A 14765-nucleotide genomic window follows, 5' to 3' on the forward strand; every position below is an offset into this window, starting at 1 on the left:
TCTTCCCAAGTTTGGTCAAGACTCCAGTAAGGGTTCACCATCTATGTCTCCTTCAGTGGATCTCTGGAAGCGAATCCTGCAACTAGGGAATCTCATCTTTTCTGTGCTAATTTTGTTATTTTAACTCTTTCTTTTTTTTCTTTTTATGGCAGCATATGCAAGTTCCCAGGCTAGGTGTTGAATTGGAGCTGCAGCTGCCAGCCCACACCACAGCCACAGCAACACCAGATCTGAGCCATACCTGCAAACCTATGCCACAGCTCACAGCAATGCTGAATCCTTAACCCACTATACAGGGCCAGGGATTGAACCTGCATCCTCATGGACACTATGTTGGGTTCTAAACTCACTGAGCCGCAAGAGAGGGTAATAGGAACCCTTATTTTAACTCTTAAAAGAGCGCTGGTGAAAGGAACAGACTTACTCCAGCTGCTTCGTGAGATGGAACGTGGGGAAAGGAAAATGTTTACAGTAACCAAGGCCAAACAATGACCAGATCCCTGAGGAGGTTCAGAAGATGCTGATTCAGAAGAAATCTGCTCACCTCAAAGCAGAAGCACCTACGTTTTGCCAGCACAGTCTTTCTCTCTCATAAGCTCACATTTTGCCCCACTTTTCACAGATTTCCTATTCTCCTCCCTTCTCATAGGCAACACTTTAGACACTGGAGATTTTTAGTCACTCTGTGGTAGCAAGGACCTGCCCAGAATGAAGATTTCATCTCTGTCCTACCTATGCATGCATGTCAGTCATCTACTGGCCACTGTGAAATAATTCTGGTTGACAGGGCAGCAGTGAGAAAATCGATTTTGCCTTGCAGGGCGCAGCAGGCTCTACTATGGCTGCCCTTCCCTGCAGGAGGATTATACCTCCCTGTTCTGGGGTTGTCCAACTGGCTCATGTCACTCATGAGAGACACGTGACTTGGGGGGAGTGTGCCCCTTCTCAGCTGAAGCTTAAGGACCGTCAGCTGGTTCTGCTGTGGTGTCTTTCCCTTCTCCCTTGTGATGAGCAATGTCCCGGGGGGGAGCCATTCCTTCAGCCTGGGTTCTGGAAGGCTGATGACACAGAATGGAGCTCCTGCTGACCCGAGATGGATACAGAGCAAGAGCAAGAAATAAACCACTACTGTCAGAAGTGTCTGACATTTTTGAAAGGTGCTACTGCAGCAGAGCTCAACCTGAGCAGAATGACATGCTGATAATGGTTTCATGGGAACTGATTTCCTGACACTTCAGTCCCTTATTAAGACATGGAAATAAGCACTTGGTAAATGCCTTTCCCTTCTCTTCACAGAGTAAAGACTAAGTGGGGCGCCAGGAATACACATGCCCAGTAACTGCAAAGGCGAAGGTCATTCAGTCAAGTCACAGATGATCTGTGCCCCCAGCCCCACTCCCAAGGCTTAAAATTAAGTTTGACATGAAAGCAAAAGCCCTTGGAAAAATAAAAACAGAAACCTAGTCACAGAGCTGGCTCCGTGGGGAGAGAGCATCTTGTGAAAGCTTCACCTGACAATTCACATGGGCAGACGGTTCCCTATAGGTCCATAATTAGTGTAATTACATGCTTACAACCTGCATTTCCTCAACTGTCATCTTTTGTTACCTATGGTGTAGCCCTCACACCTAATGCACACTTTGAAGGTGATTAGAAAATAGTATTTATTATGCACCCACATGTGGGGGGGCCCAACACAAACAAGCAGACTCCGGCTATGCCCTGGAGTAACTCTGCTTAGGGTTTAACCGTGGGGACAGGGGGGATTTACAAGGGTATGAGCTGGGAGTTTCTCCATAATTATGTTATGAGGTAACATCACTATAAAAGGAAAAATGATATGATCCAGACTGACTCCCTTAAACACACACAGAGACACACAACTTAATAGATGTGACAGAAATAAAAGCTAAGCTAAATAAAAGTACTGTCATTTCTTTCGAGTCACGACTTTTGCTCACAGTCACCAATACAAAGGTCTATGCCACCGCACTCCACAAGAAACCATTTCTGACAGATCAAAGGCAACAAAAAGATTGTGTATCCTTGAGATGTTGTAAGTTTCATGAAGTCGAACCAATTAATATGATCTCAAGATTCAGGGCCCCCTATTGGATTCTCCTGGAATCCTCTCAGCTTATCTGCAGGCAGGAATGACCAGATGAAGTAGAGGAGAAGTTCCCGTGACAGGACCTAGGAAGTTAACTTTGAGGTGGTCCAGAGCCACGCCAAGAGCCCAGTGTTACTTCTGATGGTGTGGATGCCCCAAGAATGTGACTCTGCCTGCAGGACAGACGTGTGTCATTTCAGATCATCTGCCATGCCCACTGAGAAAACTCAGACACATCTTAAACCTCTGCCCCTTCGCAAAGACTTCCAGCTGCTTATAATCCTGAGTTCCAAGGACTTACTTTCAAAGAGACAAAGGTTTATTTAACCCAATGTCCATATTTTACAGCCTGGAAGGAAGGCCTGTGTTTAAAATGCCACATGTGTTCTTCAGCTGTCCCTGTCCTTGAATCCCCCATGGTGGCAGGTCTCTGCACAAGAAAAACATGTTTTCCAAACTCAGGAACCACTGTATCAGAGACAAGAAGAGCAATGTACCCATCTGGGGGTGGGAGAATTGGCCCACATGACCCAACTTCCAGTGGGTGGCAGGGGTAGGGTGGGGTCTAGATCACAACGGAAAGCATCTTAGGCTTACAGAGAATTTCTCTTGTATGACAAGAGTCATCTTCACTGCATATCATCCCAGGTTCACTGGTAAAGCCTCCCAGTGTTGATGCTCAGACTGGTAAATAACTGCATCGGAGCCCCAGGGGCAATTATCCACTCCCTCATCCTCACCTGGAAAGCGAGGACCCAGGCAGAGAGGACCCACTGACACTGCCCATCTTCTCAGCTCACTACTCCCTTCAGCCTCACCTGCAGTTACCTGAGATCATGTAGCAGGGTTCTGGCCAAGAGAATGTGAGCAGATGCCACACAGGTCACTTCTGAGTCTGGCCCCTATTCACCTCCCCTGCCAGATCCTTCCTTACCAAGTGGAGGGACTCCTGAGTTCTAGAGAAGGTGGGACTACAAGAAGGGAGAAGCCTGGGACCTTGAACCGCTGCCAAGAACAGAGTCCCCAGGCCCTCCCCAACTGCCTGGGGCCCCTAATTTGAATAAATAATAAATATTTATTGTGTAAAGCCTCTGAAGCTTTGGAGTCACTTGTTTCAACAGTCATCTACTCTAATACAGTGATAACTTTGCTTTAATTGGCCAGTTGGCTTAAGCCTACAGTGCTGAATTGGCTAACATTTGGAAACATGTTGATACTTGGCACCAACAAAAACTAGGTAACAGTTTCTCCATCTTCTACAGAGCACTACAGAATCTGGACAGTACCAGTCAAAGTATGGCCAATAAGACTCAACTCTTACCTTCTCCAAGAGATGATGGGAGGCTTTTCTTCCATGTTTTCCCATGTGGAGACCTGCCACCACAGGGGATTTAAGAAGAGGGACAGATGAAGACCAAGTGTGGCATTCTAGACACAGACTCTTCTTCCAGTCTCTAAATGATGCATAATGGTTTAAGGAAACTTTGTTAAAATGTGTTAGACATCATCACCCAACTCACTGTTCTAACAGGGCCTTCTGGACCAAAATGACCCTGGAAAGCTCCACTGAAGCACGAGGGAGCAGGGTTACGGAATCCATGAGGAAAGGTGACAACTGGAAATGCATAAACTGCGTTCAACTGCCCCAGGCTTGGACCATCACCTGAAGATCTAGGACATACTGAGATGAGTCCTACTTTCATTTTCTACCCTTGTTTTACACTTCAGACTGCCAGGAGTCCTGCATCTGTTTTCCAGCAGCCACAAAAGACATCCTCTAATTGCTTCTGCATGAAAAGCAGAGACTTTTAATTTCCTTGCACAGACTGTGCACGTATTACACACACTCCTAGCATGATGTGGGGTGTCTCCTTCTCTGTAAATGTTGTGCTTCGTCTCACTGGCTAAGAGCTTTCTCGAATCAAAATAATACTCCTGCGAAAGGCCATCTCCTTTTCTGAGGTTTTGTACAACAAGCTTAGCCAGAACTCCTGGGACTCCGATTACACATACTTACCTGATGTACTTTTATGGGAAACATAATTCAAAAATCACAGGCTGCCTTTTACACTGTGTACTATGCATTTTAAAAATATACTTATGACGTCGAGACCTTTCTTTTGTGGTTTCTTGATGCTACCACTCATTGTGAGTAGCTTCCTGGTCTTTCCTTTGTGAGGCTATGCAGTTAATCTTCAGCAATATAATGCACTTAAATGGTTTTGCAAGCCTAGTTTTGCATCCATTTTTCTCCTGCATGGAACATTTGATTTTTCATCTGGTTTTAATCTTATACAACGATGTAGGTAAAGGCAAACTCCAAGACCTGGTAATTAAGCCCTCATGGTAGCCTAACAGATGCACATGAGATGTTTGCTAACCATAGTGATATGATGGGTCTATGCTTCTGAAGGGCTCACTGTGTTTCTTGAGGTGTCCCAAAAGTTCCTTAATCTTGCTGCTTCCGCAAAGACACACAATGGCCAAACTGTTTCCTTGTAACAAAGCATATTCTCAAAGAAATGCTATTTTTATAAAATATCTCCAAGGGTTTTGACAAGAACAGTACATCGCTTTGTTTCCCTACTCCCATCCTCCACAGGAGCACCACCGCTTGCTCAAATCTGTCCCATCCCCCAAGGCTGACCTTGGACTTGTGTCTGTTTAAGCGTCATCTTCCCTGACTTTACTGTGTTTACCAAAATGAAACATAAGGCAATTAACCATTCTTCAGAGGAGGAAGTCCCCTCATATTTGGGCCCTTAAACGGGTTTTCATATTACAGGTCACTCTCTTTAACTACTTGGTTCTGAACCACAAAACCACAGTGAGGGAAGACCCATTAGTGTGAAATGTTTTCAATCAAAGAAACTTTGGGATGCCTGTAGAATCACTGGAGGGAATCAGTTAAAAATGAGGTTGTGGTGGGTTAAAAACGGCCACATATTCTCTGCTGCTCCTCTCTCCAAGCAGTGGATTCTACTTGCTGACTTCAGATCTGGGCTGTCCTTCTGACTAATTCTGACCAATAGAAAGCAGGGATGGAAATAACACTGGGTGACTTGTGAGTGACATCTCAAGGACCTCTCAAATTCTACTCTTCCCTCTTTTTCTAAAATTAATTATAGTTCATTTACAATGTTACATTAATTTCTGCTGTACAGGAAAGTGACTCAGTTATACATATATACATTATTTTTTTTCATATTATCTTCTGTCATTTTCTATCCTAAGAATTGGACATAGTTCCCTGTGTGATACAGAAGGACCTCACCGCTTACTCATTCTAAATCTAATAGTTTGCATCTACCAACCCCAAACTCCCAGTCCTTTGAATTCTCTCCCTCTCCCCCTTGGCAACCAGGTGTCTGTTCTCCATGTCTGTGAGTCCTGTGAATGGATTTAGAAGATGTGGTACATACACACAATGCAATACTACTCAGCCATAAAAAACTACTCTTCCCTTTTGATGCTCAGAGTCTAATATACCAAGAAGCCTGCATTAGCCACCTGAAGCAGGAAAGCCTCTGTGGACAGAGGGGCCCAACCAACACCCAGCCCTGAATGCTAGACACATGGGAGTGACCATCTCAGACAACCTGGCTATCACATGAGGGAACCCAAGCGAGACCAGTGGAAGAAGGGCACACTGAATTTAACACACCATGAGTAATTATAAATCACTGTTCTTCCAACGAACTTGGAGAAGGCTTGAGACAGAGCAGAAGCAAATGGAAATCCAAAGGAAAGAATAGACAAAGATGTATTATTTACTCCTGGTAGATATATTTATATAATTCCAAGTATCAGACATCACTGGAAAGAAGTCTTTTAAAGATTAAGTTGAAAGTGATCACTAAGGGGTTAACTGTGGAGAGCATAAACACTTTGCATACGATGAATGGGGAAATATGCTGAAAGGCTGCATCTGAAGATTTATGGCTCAGGATGAAACTTCCTATGACATAATATGACACAAAAAGTGTTCCGCCTCTAATAAAAGTGAGGATGGCGTGCTTTGAAAAACTTCTGGATTGAAAAAACTGGTGCTAAATAAGCTGGTGAAGTTTTAATAAAACTGGTCTATGAGACATGATAATAAAAATACCCTATTTCTAATTTAGCACATGATTTTATATGTGACATCTCAAATCCTACAGAAAAAATTATGAGTTAATATTTGAATATTTCATTTGCATCTCTAAAAGTTCACATATTGATGTAGGCCCCTTCCAAAACAAAACAGGTTTTTGAATTTTCTTACTGGAGAAACGAGGGAACCGTCTTCTATTTGGGTATCTATGGTATTTTATAAAGTGATAAAACATAAAAGTGTAACAATGATTAGGGACCCCAAATTGGCCAAAGTTACTCTAAGCAAGCACAAAAATTCTAGCTACTTTCTGGAAACAACTGCAGCTAATTAAATTACTAAGATCCCTAAGTATCCAATTCTTAAAATAGACTTTACCATTCATTACAAATGATAAAGGGAATGAAACAGTTTATCCTAATGTACACTAAAACTTCTTGAGAAGCAAAGAGGTTCTGGAAACTTACAGGAAACTTTTCATTCCATTTTTAGAGGTTAATAAGGAATTTGAGTTGAATGTTAGGAAAAAATGTTGCCTAACTTCATGGAAATATGTTCTAAAGGGCTTTGCAGTCATCTAAATGTGACTCACCTGTGGTAGACAAGTATTTAAAACCCTACTAAGAGACCTGACTTAAAATTTTTTTTTCTCAATCTTAAAAAATTTTTTTTCCTCTAACTGTGAAAGTTACATGTATTCACTGGAGAAAAACAAAATATAGTCTCTCATCAATCATCTCACCATTCCAATATGGCCAATTAGCTAATACTTACCAAACATTCACTATAAGTCAGACAGTAGTCTAAATTCTTTCTATATACTAATTCATTTAATCCACCTAACCTCCGAGTTATGTCTCAGAACTGTTTCTGTTTTACAAATAAGGAAGCTGAGGCAAAGTAAGATCTTAGAGCCACTTTGGTTACATGGTCCGGTAGCCAGTAAAAGGAAGATCTGCATGTTTGGGCTCAAGATTCAGTCTCTGAATCACCACATCTGCTGCTGCCACGGAGCTGTCCTTCTACTTCCTTTCAGTCTTTTTTCTACATTCTTTTTATGATGTACACATCCTGGACTCACCCTGAGGGTCCTCTTCTTGTAGAGACACCTAATAACCACCAAGGTGAGTCTTACCTTGGCCACCAAGTCTTTCCAAGGGTCTCAAACTCACACTAATTTCCCCCAAGTGGCTATTCCAGCTATTTCAAATATTCAACATTTAAACTGTGGTGTTTTGTTCAATATTGTCCCATAGATCATTGAGCACAGGGACCACATCTTATTTTATTATCTCTCAACTCTCAGATACCATCTAAAATTCTATCAGTGCTAGAAGCATTTGGGTGTGTGACATATTTCCAGCAGAGAGGTATCCCAGAAGAGCAGTATTTGAGTGACTAATTTTCAAAAACTCTTTGGAAATACTCTAGACCTTAAGCTCCTGATGAAAGAGATGCCATCACAAACTAATGTTGTGGGAAAAATAAATAGAAGATAAGAATAATCTGTAGTTTCTGTGGAGTAGGAACTATTAACAATGGGGTCAGAGTCAGAATTGGTCTCCAGGGTCTTATAAATGACCTGGGGAAATAAGTACACAGTAAAAGTCTCACTTTGATAGCATTATTAAATAATTATGGACTGAGGAATGCAAAGCAAAAGAGAAATCGGCAAGAATATTGCAGAGGTCTCTCTGGATGACCAGATAGCAGGGGGTCAGTGGTATCCAGGCAGGAATACACTGGGGTGTTTGTGTTGCTAAGAGCAACGGCCTGCCATCACGCCATCACTCTGCCTGGGTTTCAACCCCGGCCCAAGCCAACCGTATCAGTGGATCTTCAGCAAGCAACAGATTTATAAGTTAAATATAAATAAATCTTTCATTACATCAAGGCACAATAAAAGGGCATTTTAAGACCTTTTCCGATGATCATTGTATGAAAGCATACAAACATTGTAACTTCATACAGTTATGTGGCATGTCATCAAAACTGGTACTTCATGAAACCCCAAGCACTCACATGATGAAAGTCCAAAACTGAGGTTGGTCAGGGAAAATGACATCTCCTGCTAAGTCCCTGACAAATGTTGGGCACTTTTGGCCACATGGGTTCTATCCTGGGATTTGTATTTCACCTGTACAAATACAAATAGGCACACTTCATATTCAGGGACAGCTGTAAGAAAGTAAAGATGCTGTCCAGAAAGAATCCCCCAGGGCTCAGACCTGCTTTCTATTTCCAGGCATCTCTATCAGCGGTGAGCCGAGCTGAGAAGAGACTAGGCCTCTAATTTCAGCAGACAGATGAGTCTGGAGACACGTACCTAGGAGGTCAGTGCCCAGCCCATGGCACTCCCTGGGGCCCTCCTCAGAATCAGGAGGGCAGCTTCTGTGGTGAGATGTGGGGCGGGGGGGAGGCATCTAAGACAGGAGTGGGTTCCTTCCTACACAAACCAGGCTGGGATGGATCTTATATTGAAAAGAAAAAAAGGCCTCTCATCCAGACTTTAAATTTACTGTTGCAAGTTTACAAATGCTATTTGGCTATATATATATATGTATGATTGTGTGTGTGTGTGTGTGTGTGTGTGTGTGTGTGTGTGTATCCCCAGTCTTAGTCTTAACCAAAACTTAAAAATGGAGGGCTTTGTAACAGATAAAAGATTGTCTTTCCTTTAGGTTTTTTGCTTCTTCCACAGTTATTTCCAAGGAAAGTTCCCAAGGCAGCTGGCAAGGACAGACGCCACAAGCATATTTCATAAAAGCGGACCAAGTGGAGTGTCTGTGTGGCTCAACAGTAATGAACCCAACTAGTATATCTGAAGATGCATGTTCGACCCCTGGCCTCACTCAGTAGGTTAAGGATCTGGCGTTGCTGTGGCTGTGGCATAGGTTGGCGGCTGTAGCTCCAATTTGATCCCTAGCCTGGGAACCTCCATATGCCATGGGTACAACCCTAAAAAGCAAATAAAATAAAATAAAATAATTAAAAAAAAATGAAGTTCATTGCGGGGAATAGGTCCAGCACAGTCCTTGGGGCTACAACATAGGAGATCAGATACTTTCACATCTAAACCGTACTATTCAAATTGACTGGAGACCAATAAGCACAAGGAAAGGAAAGAGCCTACACCTGTTTAACACAGATTCAGTACTTTTAGTTATCAAAATAAATACATGTTCATTATTAAAAAACTAAGGAATAAAACACATATAATGAACTAGTTAGAGTTACCTATGCTCGTTCAAGATGACCTCTAACCAGCAGTGAACTGTGTGCTTCTCTAAACTGCTGTTCTATGCACAATGTACCCCATGTGTGTTGTTGTTTTACACAGATGAGATCTCAAGACACATGATGTTTTAAAACTTGCTCTTTTTAGTTAACAATGCATCTTAAACTGTGCATGCTTCAGCTATAAAGGAAACTGTAAAGAAAAACTCTCAAAGGTGCTATTCCTTCATCATGCCATGATAGCCCATTTTACTGAATTTTTCCCACTGACTGCCTTGAATCTCCACTCTTGGACTTTTTCCTGAGAATATTAAGTCAAGGAGAAGCCTTGGCATTTAGGAAAGTGTAAGAAAAATGGTCTTTCATTAGGGAGTCCATTTCATTTTGAGAAGGAAGGAAGGAACTACCTGCTGGAGTTACTGTTGATGACATCTTCTGCAAGCTCATTATGTACTGGCATCAACCCGTGCTCTGTTTCCTCACAGATTTCAGAATATACACAAGAGCTGATATGAAAACCGAACCTAATTCTATACGTTTTCATCAAAATCTCCACAGTTGCTTTCCCCACCTCCAAGGACTTACACACATATATACACAAAAATAAAAACCGCAAAGCAACAGAACCAATTTTCAAGGGAAAAAAAGTAAAGAAAAAAGTCTGTTTAGATTATTCTGGTCATTTCCCAGCATCTCCTATAGTGGCGTTTAATGACAAGAATAAAGCCACCTGCTAGCTTTTCCTGAATCCTCCAAGCACCTGTGTCTCAGGACAGGGTGTGAGTGAGGCCAGGTAAGCGGGAGCCCTCAGCGCTAACAGTCCTGAAAACATAACTGGTTTGTCTCCTGCACCTCCATAGGAGGTGGTGATAAGGGCATCTTCTTGCTCCCTAAGGTTGCAATCTAAGAGTCAGAGAGTTTAAGCAACCCTTTGCAAAAGGGCAGATTGCACCGTGAAAACTAATGTCAGCCACTGCTGTAAAGGTTACAAATATCAAGTTTTATTTTTATTTTCATTTTATTTAGGGCCACACCTGTGGCATATGGAAGTTCCCAGGCTGGGGGTGAATCGGAGCTGCAGCTGCTGGCCAATGCCACAGCAACACAGGATTCAAGCCACTTCTGTAAACTATGCCTCAGCTCACCATAATGCCAGATCCTTAACCCACTGAGCCAGACCAGGGATCAAACCCATGTCCTCATGGATACTAATCAAGTTTGTTACTGCTAAGCCACAACAGGAATGCCAGGAATATCCAGTTTTAAGCAAACATTGTATCACATTAGCTACTTACAGAAATAAAAACACAAAATGGACAAAAGCTTAGACTGCTAGAAAATGCCTGAGCTCCTGGAACTAAATGTAGCAATTGTGCTTACATTTATTAAGCACTTACTATATACCAGGTACAAAGAGGAAGGAAAAATATCAGATCAAGCCAGAAGAAATTGCCAATATTCACCCATTCTGACCTACAGCAAAAGGTAGTGTCACATGGCTCACCCCCAGCAGTTCTGATCCTTGAGACATTTTCACCTAGAAACTACTCAAATATGTAGGCAAAAATCCTCAGCTCTTTAAACTTCTCGGCAATGGCAAGACTTTGATAAAAGTATTTTTCTCCACAAAGCCTTAATGTGGGGAATCTGGCTGCAAGCAATGGCAGCTTTTTCACACATGGTGGTGGAAGTGCTGAGGGGAGGCAATGATGGTGTGAATGGGGACGAAAGTCACCACTTCTTGAACAAAACCGAAGGTCCAGGCTCACCAACTGGCTCTGCCACTCCCTGTGTGACCACTAGGATGCAAGCTCCACCCACAAGAACAGAAGCCCTGTGAGGACACTTCTGTCTGGACACTATGTCCCCAGGACCTAGAAGAAAGACCATATGCAGGGAAGGCACTTATTACCTGTTGAATAAATGAGCAATTAAGTGAGTGAATCCCACTGGGCAAAATTCACTGGATGAATACCATCTTTTCAGGTGCAGACAGAGACGATGGTACTGAAAGATGCAAGAGGAGATAAACAGACAATGTGTGTCATGTTCATTTATCTGTAAACCTAGGGTGGCATCTACCACTGGAAAATAAGGACCAGCAGGAGGCAGCACAGAACAAAGAAAACCTTACACATGTAGCCAAGTGGTCCTATAAAAGTTGCAAGTTATCTGTCCTCGGATCACAAAAAGCACTGGATTATTCACTTTGTGAAATAACTAACCAAGGAAACCCAGCACTTTCACCAGTAGAAAAAGAGCTTCAGCACAGGCGTTTTTGGTCCTGGTTCTCCCTGCACGGGGATTTCAGGTGACGCTCAGATTTCAAGGTTTCAAAGCTGGAATTCAGACTCTTTTCCAACTTGCCTAAAACATTTTATGATTGCTGTTAAATATTTTTAAAATGCTGCTGAGAATGGTTCCCCCACTTACATACACACACAAAATTGTAGATGGATAATATTTATATTGTCTTCATGTTGAAGCTAAACACTGACTTCGTCAAACTTTTTACACTGGAAGGTGATGCGTGCTTCTGCAGATGTATACTCTTCGAGTCCATGCAACTTATGAATGCGCGAATGACTGTTACTATACGGGAAGAAAAGAGCACACTTTGGAACCAGCCGAGCCTGAGCTCTGTAGCTGCAACGTAGGGTGGGAACACTGAGGCCCAGCTCTGCTCCCCACTCCCTGCCCCTTGCATTTCCAAGTGCCTGGGTTTTGGTGCCTGAAAGGCCCAGCACCATCCCCAAGGGCAGAATTCCTTCCATCCCACTCACGACAACAGCCCAAGTGAGGAATCCTAAGCGTCCCTAATTCATCATCTTCAGGATGGAGGAGAAAAAAATTCCCCACAAGCCCTCACTAACGCAACTCTGGAAGCAGGTTGACTCATTTCATTTCTGTGGTTTGACAGACTAAAAGCTCTGGAGTCTTATTGGCAGTAGGTAGTTTTTTCCTTAAAGCTTAAGGAAAAACGAAAACACTCAAAAATATCATGAGCTGACAGCAAAGTTACCCTTCCTGGTTTATGGTTGTGGGTGTTTCTGCCAGCATCCCAGCAGCAAGAGCAAAGTTACTGGTGCAGAGTAAACCACTTGGTAAGAATCTGTGGCTGGTAAAGAGATAAAACTTAGTGACCCCAAGTGGTCAGAGGTGGGGAATACCTATAAAAGCCACTCTGAGCTCTGGTCCAGGCAGAGGCCCCATCTGCTCTCCTGTCTGCTCTTTGCTTATAGGCCAGAGAGAAGAGGCTCGGCTGCAAAACAACCATGTGGAGGCAGTCTGCTGCCTGGGTGGGGGGGTGAGCCGAACTCACTGCCCTGTGGGGTGTATGTGGGACGAGGGTCACTTCCCTGCCACCCCAAAAAGGGGGAGGAGAGTCTTCTCCATTGTCGCTAACGTTGTGAGCCCACTGAAGCCTGGTGTGTCAGCCCCGAGACAAAGTCAACCCTGAAGCTTGATTTTATTTGTTCTTGGCAAGTCCCAACTTCCTGGTTCTAAGGGGATGGAGGGGTGCTGGTTGGGGGGGGTAGTTAAAAGTCTCATAAAAAGGCTCCAAATGCTTCTTGGACACCAAAGAGCTCTTACAAAACTACATTTTGATGAGCTACATGTAAATGAATCAGAAACATATGGATTTCATTTCCTTCATAATACACAGGGGTTTAGGAATGAAGAGGTGGGGGAATTCTTGGCAAGAGCAGTCCAGGCTCTGGCGAAAATGTTACAGGGTTGGGGGGATGGCTTCAGATATTGGCTAAACCTAAATTAAGATGAGGACAACCACACACCCACCCCTTCGTCTGTGAGGCTTTTGATATCTACCCGCCAACCTGAGATGCCAGTGAGAAAAAGGACCACCTCCACCAAAGCGACGGGCACAGGAGTCTGGGGTTGTCCTCTCATGTTGTTCTGTGAGCAACTGAAGAATACTGGCTGTTCTGGGGCTGCTGGGACTTATGAAGCAGGAGAGAGAAACATTTTATACCTCAGATTTCCACTAAAGGGAAGGCAGGCGGCATTTTCATAAAAAGCCTATCAAAGTACCATGGCAAAGAAGGGATCCTATTTTTGAACACTCGCCAATTTGAATCTCTCATGGAAGGGGGGGCACCTCATTTTTGGAGGCTTGATTCTCCCACTGGGAGCCTGACCACCTCAAATCCCGGATGGAGGCAGGGGTGCTTGAGGCACCCACATCACACAGAGGTGCTTTTCATCTGGGCCTTTCACACATGTGTTTTATTAAGCTAAAGAATTACGGGGGGTGGGTGCAGATAGAGAAGCCAGGAGCAAATGAGGTTTCTGGAGTGAGCCCCGCAATAGGGTCAATTGCTCAACACCTGTTTTGGCTAAAAATTAAATGGGCAGTTTTAATGTTACCTATCAGAAGCCGAGGGGTGTGGTCCAAGTGGAGATGAGGGATTCTTGCCAAAGAAGAAAATAAATAAAACCAAAAGCAGATGGGCAGATGTGAGGGAGGGAGGATACACAGAGAAATGGCAAAGAGGCATATGTTCCCAAGACAGAACTGATGAGGAAGCACTTTAAAACAGTCCAGAGAGAGAGAAAATGCTACAGAAAATGGCACCTGCCCCCCACCAGGCACAGAGCTGACTGTATGGGTGGGGGACATCAAACATCCTCAAACTATTTTCTTTTCATGGGTCACATGCTTGGTGGCTTATCTCTTCTCGCCTCTGAACACAAGTACAATCACTTTCTGTTGATAATCATGTTCAGCTTAATTACACAGAGGTTGCACTTGGGCATTTCCTTCCTTGATGCTGAAGTGATGCCATTATTTTTCATGTAATTGCAGAATAAGGGGTGCTCTGTTCATGCAGTCCAGGAATTGCTAATCCAACAATGGTGAATACCAAGGCAGTGCACAACTTCAATTTTCATGATTACTATTAATTAAGGGTCTGTCAAAGGGACAGAATGGGCTCTTTTCTTCTCTATCAGCAGCACAGGCACTTTCCCCAAGAGAGGATGCATGACAGGAAGGAAGAGTGAGTCAGGCTGCACCATCTCTTGGGTTCAAAGCCCAATCCCACCAGCTCAAGATGGGTATTGGAACAGCCACTTTTACAAGTTCGCTCTTCCAGAGAGGCCGGGTGCAGACAAGGAGACGGCAATGCAGCAGGCCTCCTCCAGAGCCGCAACAGAGCTGGCATCCTAGAATACCAGTTTCGTCATGGGGTTTTCACTTAAAGACTGAAGGAAGTGCTTGGAAAGGAAATATGGCCAGAAGGCCTAAGAATTGGATAAAGAGAAATTTACAGTGTCCACTCCTACATGAACTGAATATTCTGC

General features: G+C 43.5%; 1 protein-coding gene and 1 long non-coding RNA gene across 3 annotated transcripts in view; one reads left to right on the forward strand and one right to left on the reverse strand.

Annotated features, from left to right (window-relative positions):
* The window catches only part of PDZRN3 (PDZ domain containing ring finger 3), a 244609-nt gene that overhangs the window by 147755 nt on the left and 82089 nt on the right, over positions 1–14765 (reverse strand). The gene's annotated exons all lie outside the window — the stretch shown is intronic.
* Positions 98–6920, forward strand: LOC146397394 (uncharacterized). The gene is made up of 2 exons (XR_014823544.1): positions 98–2536; positions 3518–6920. It is a non-coding gene; the product is annotated as an uncharacterized LOC146397394 (long non-coding RNA).

This window comes from Sus scrofa, chromosome 13, assembly GCF_054392235.1.
Source record: "Sus scrofa isolate SSC_HxYL_T2T_F1_AM1 chromosome 13, Sscrofa_HxYL_maternal_Yorkshire_Landrace_v2.0, whole genome shotgun sequence".
Taxonomy (NCBI): Eukaryota; Metazoa; Chordata; class Mammalia; order Artiodactyla; family Suidae; genus Sus; species Sus scrofa.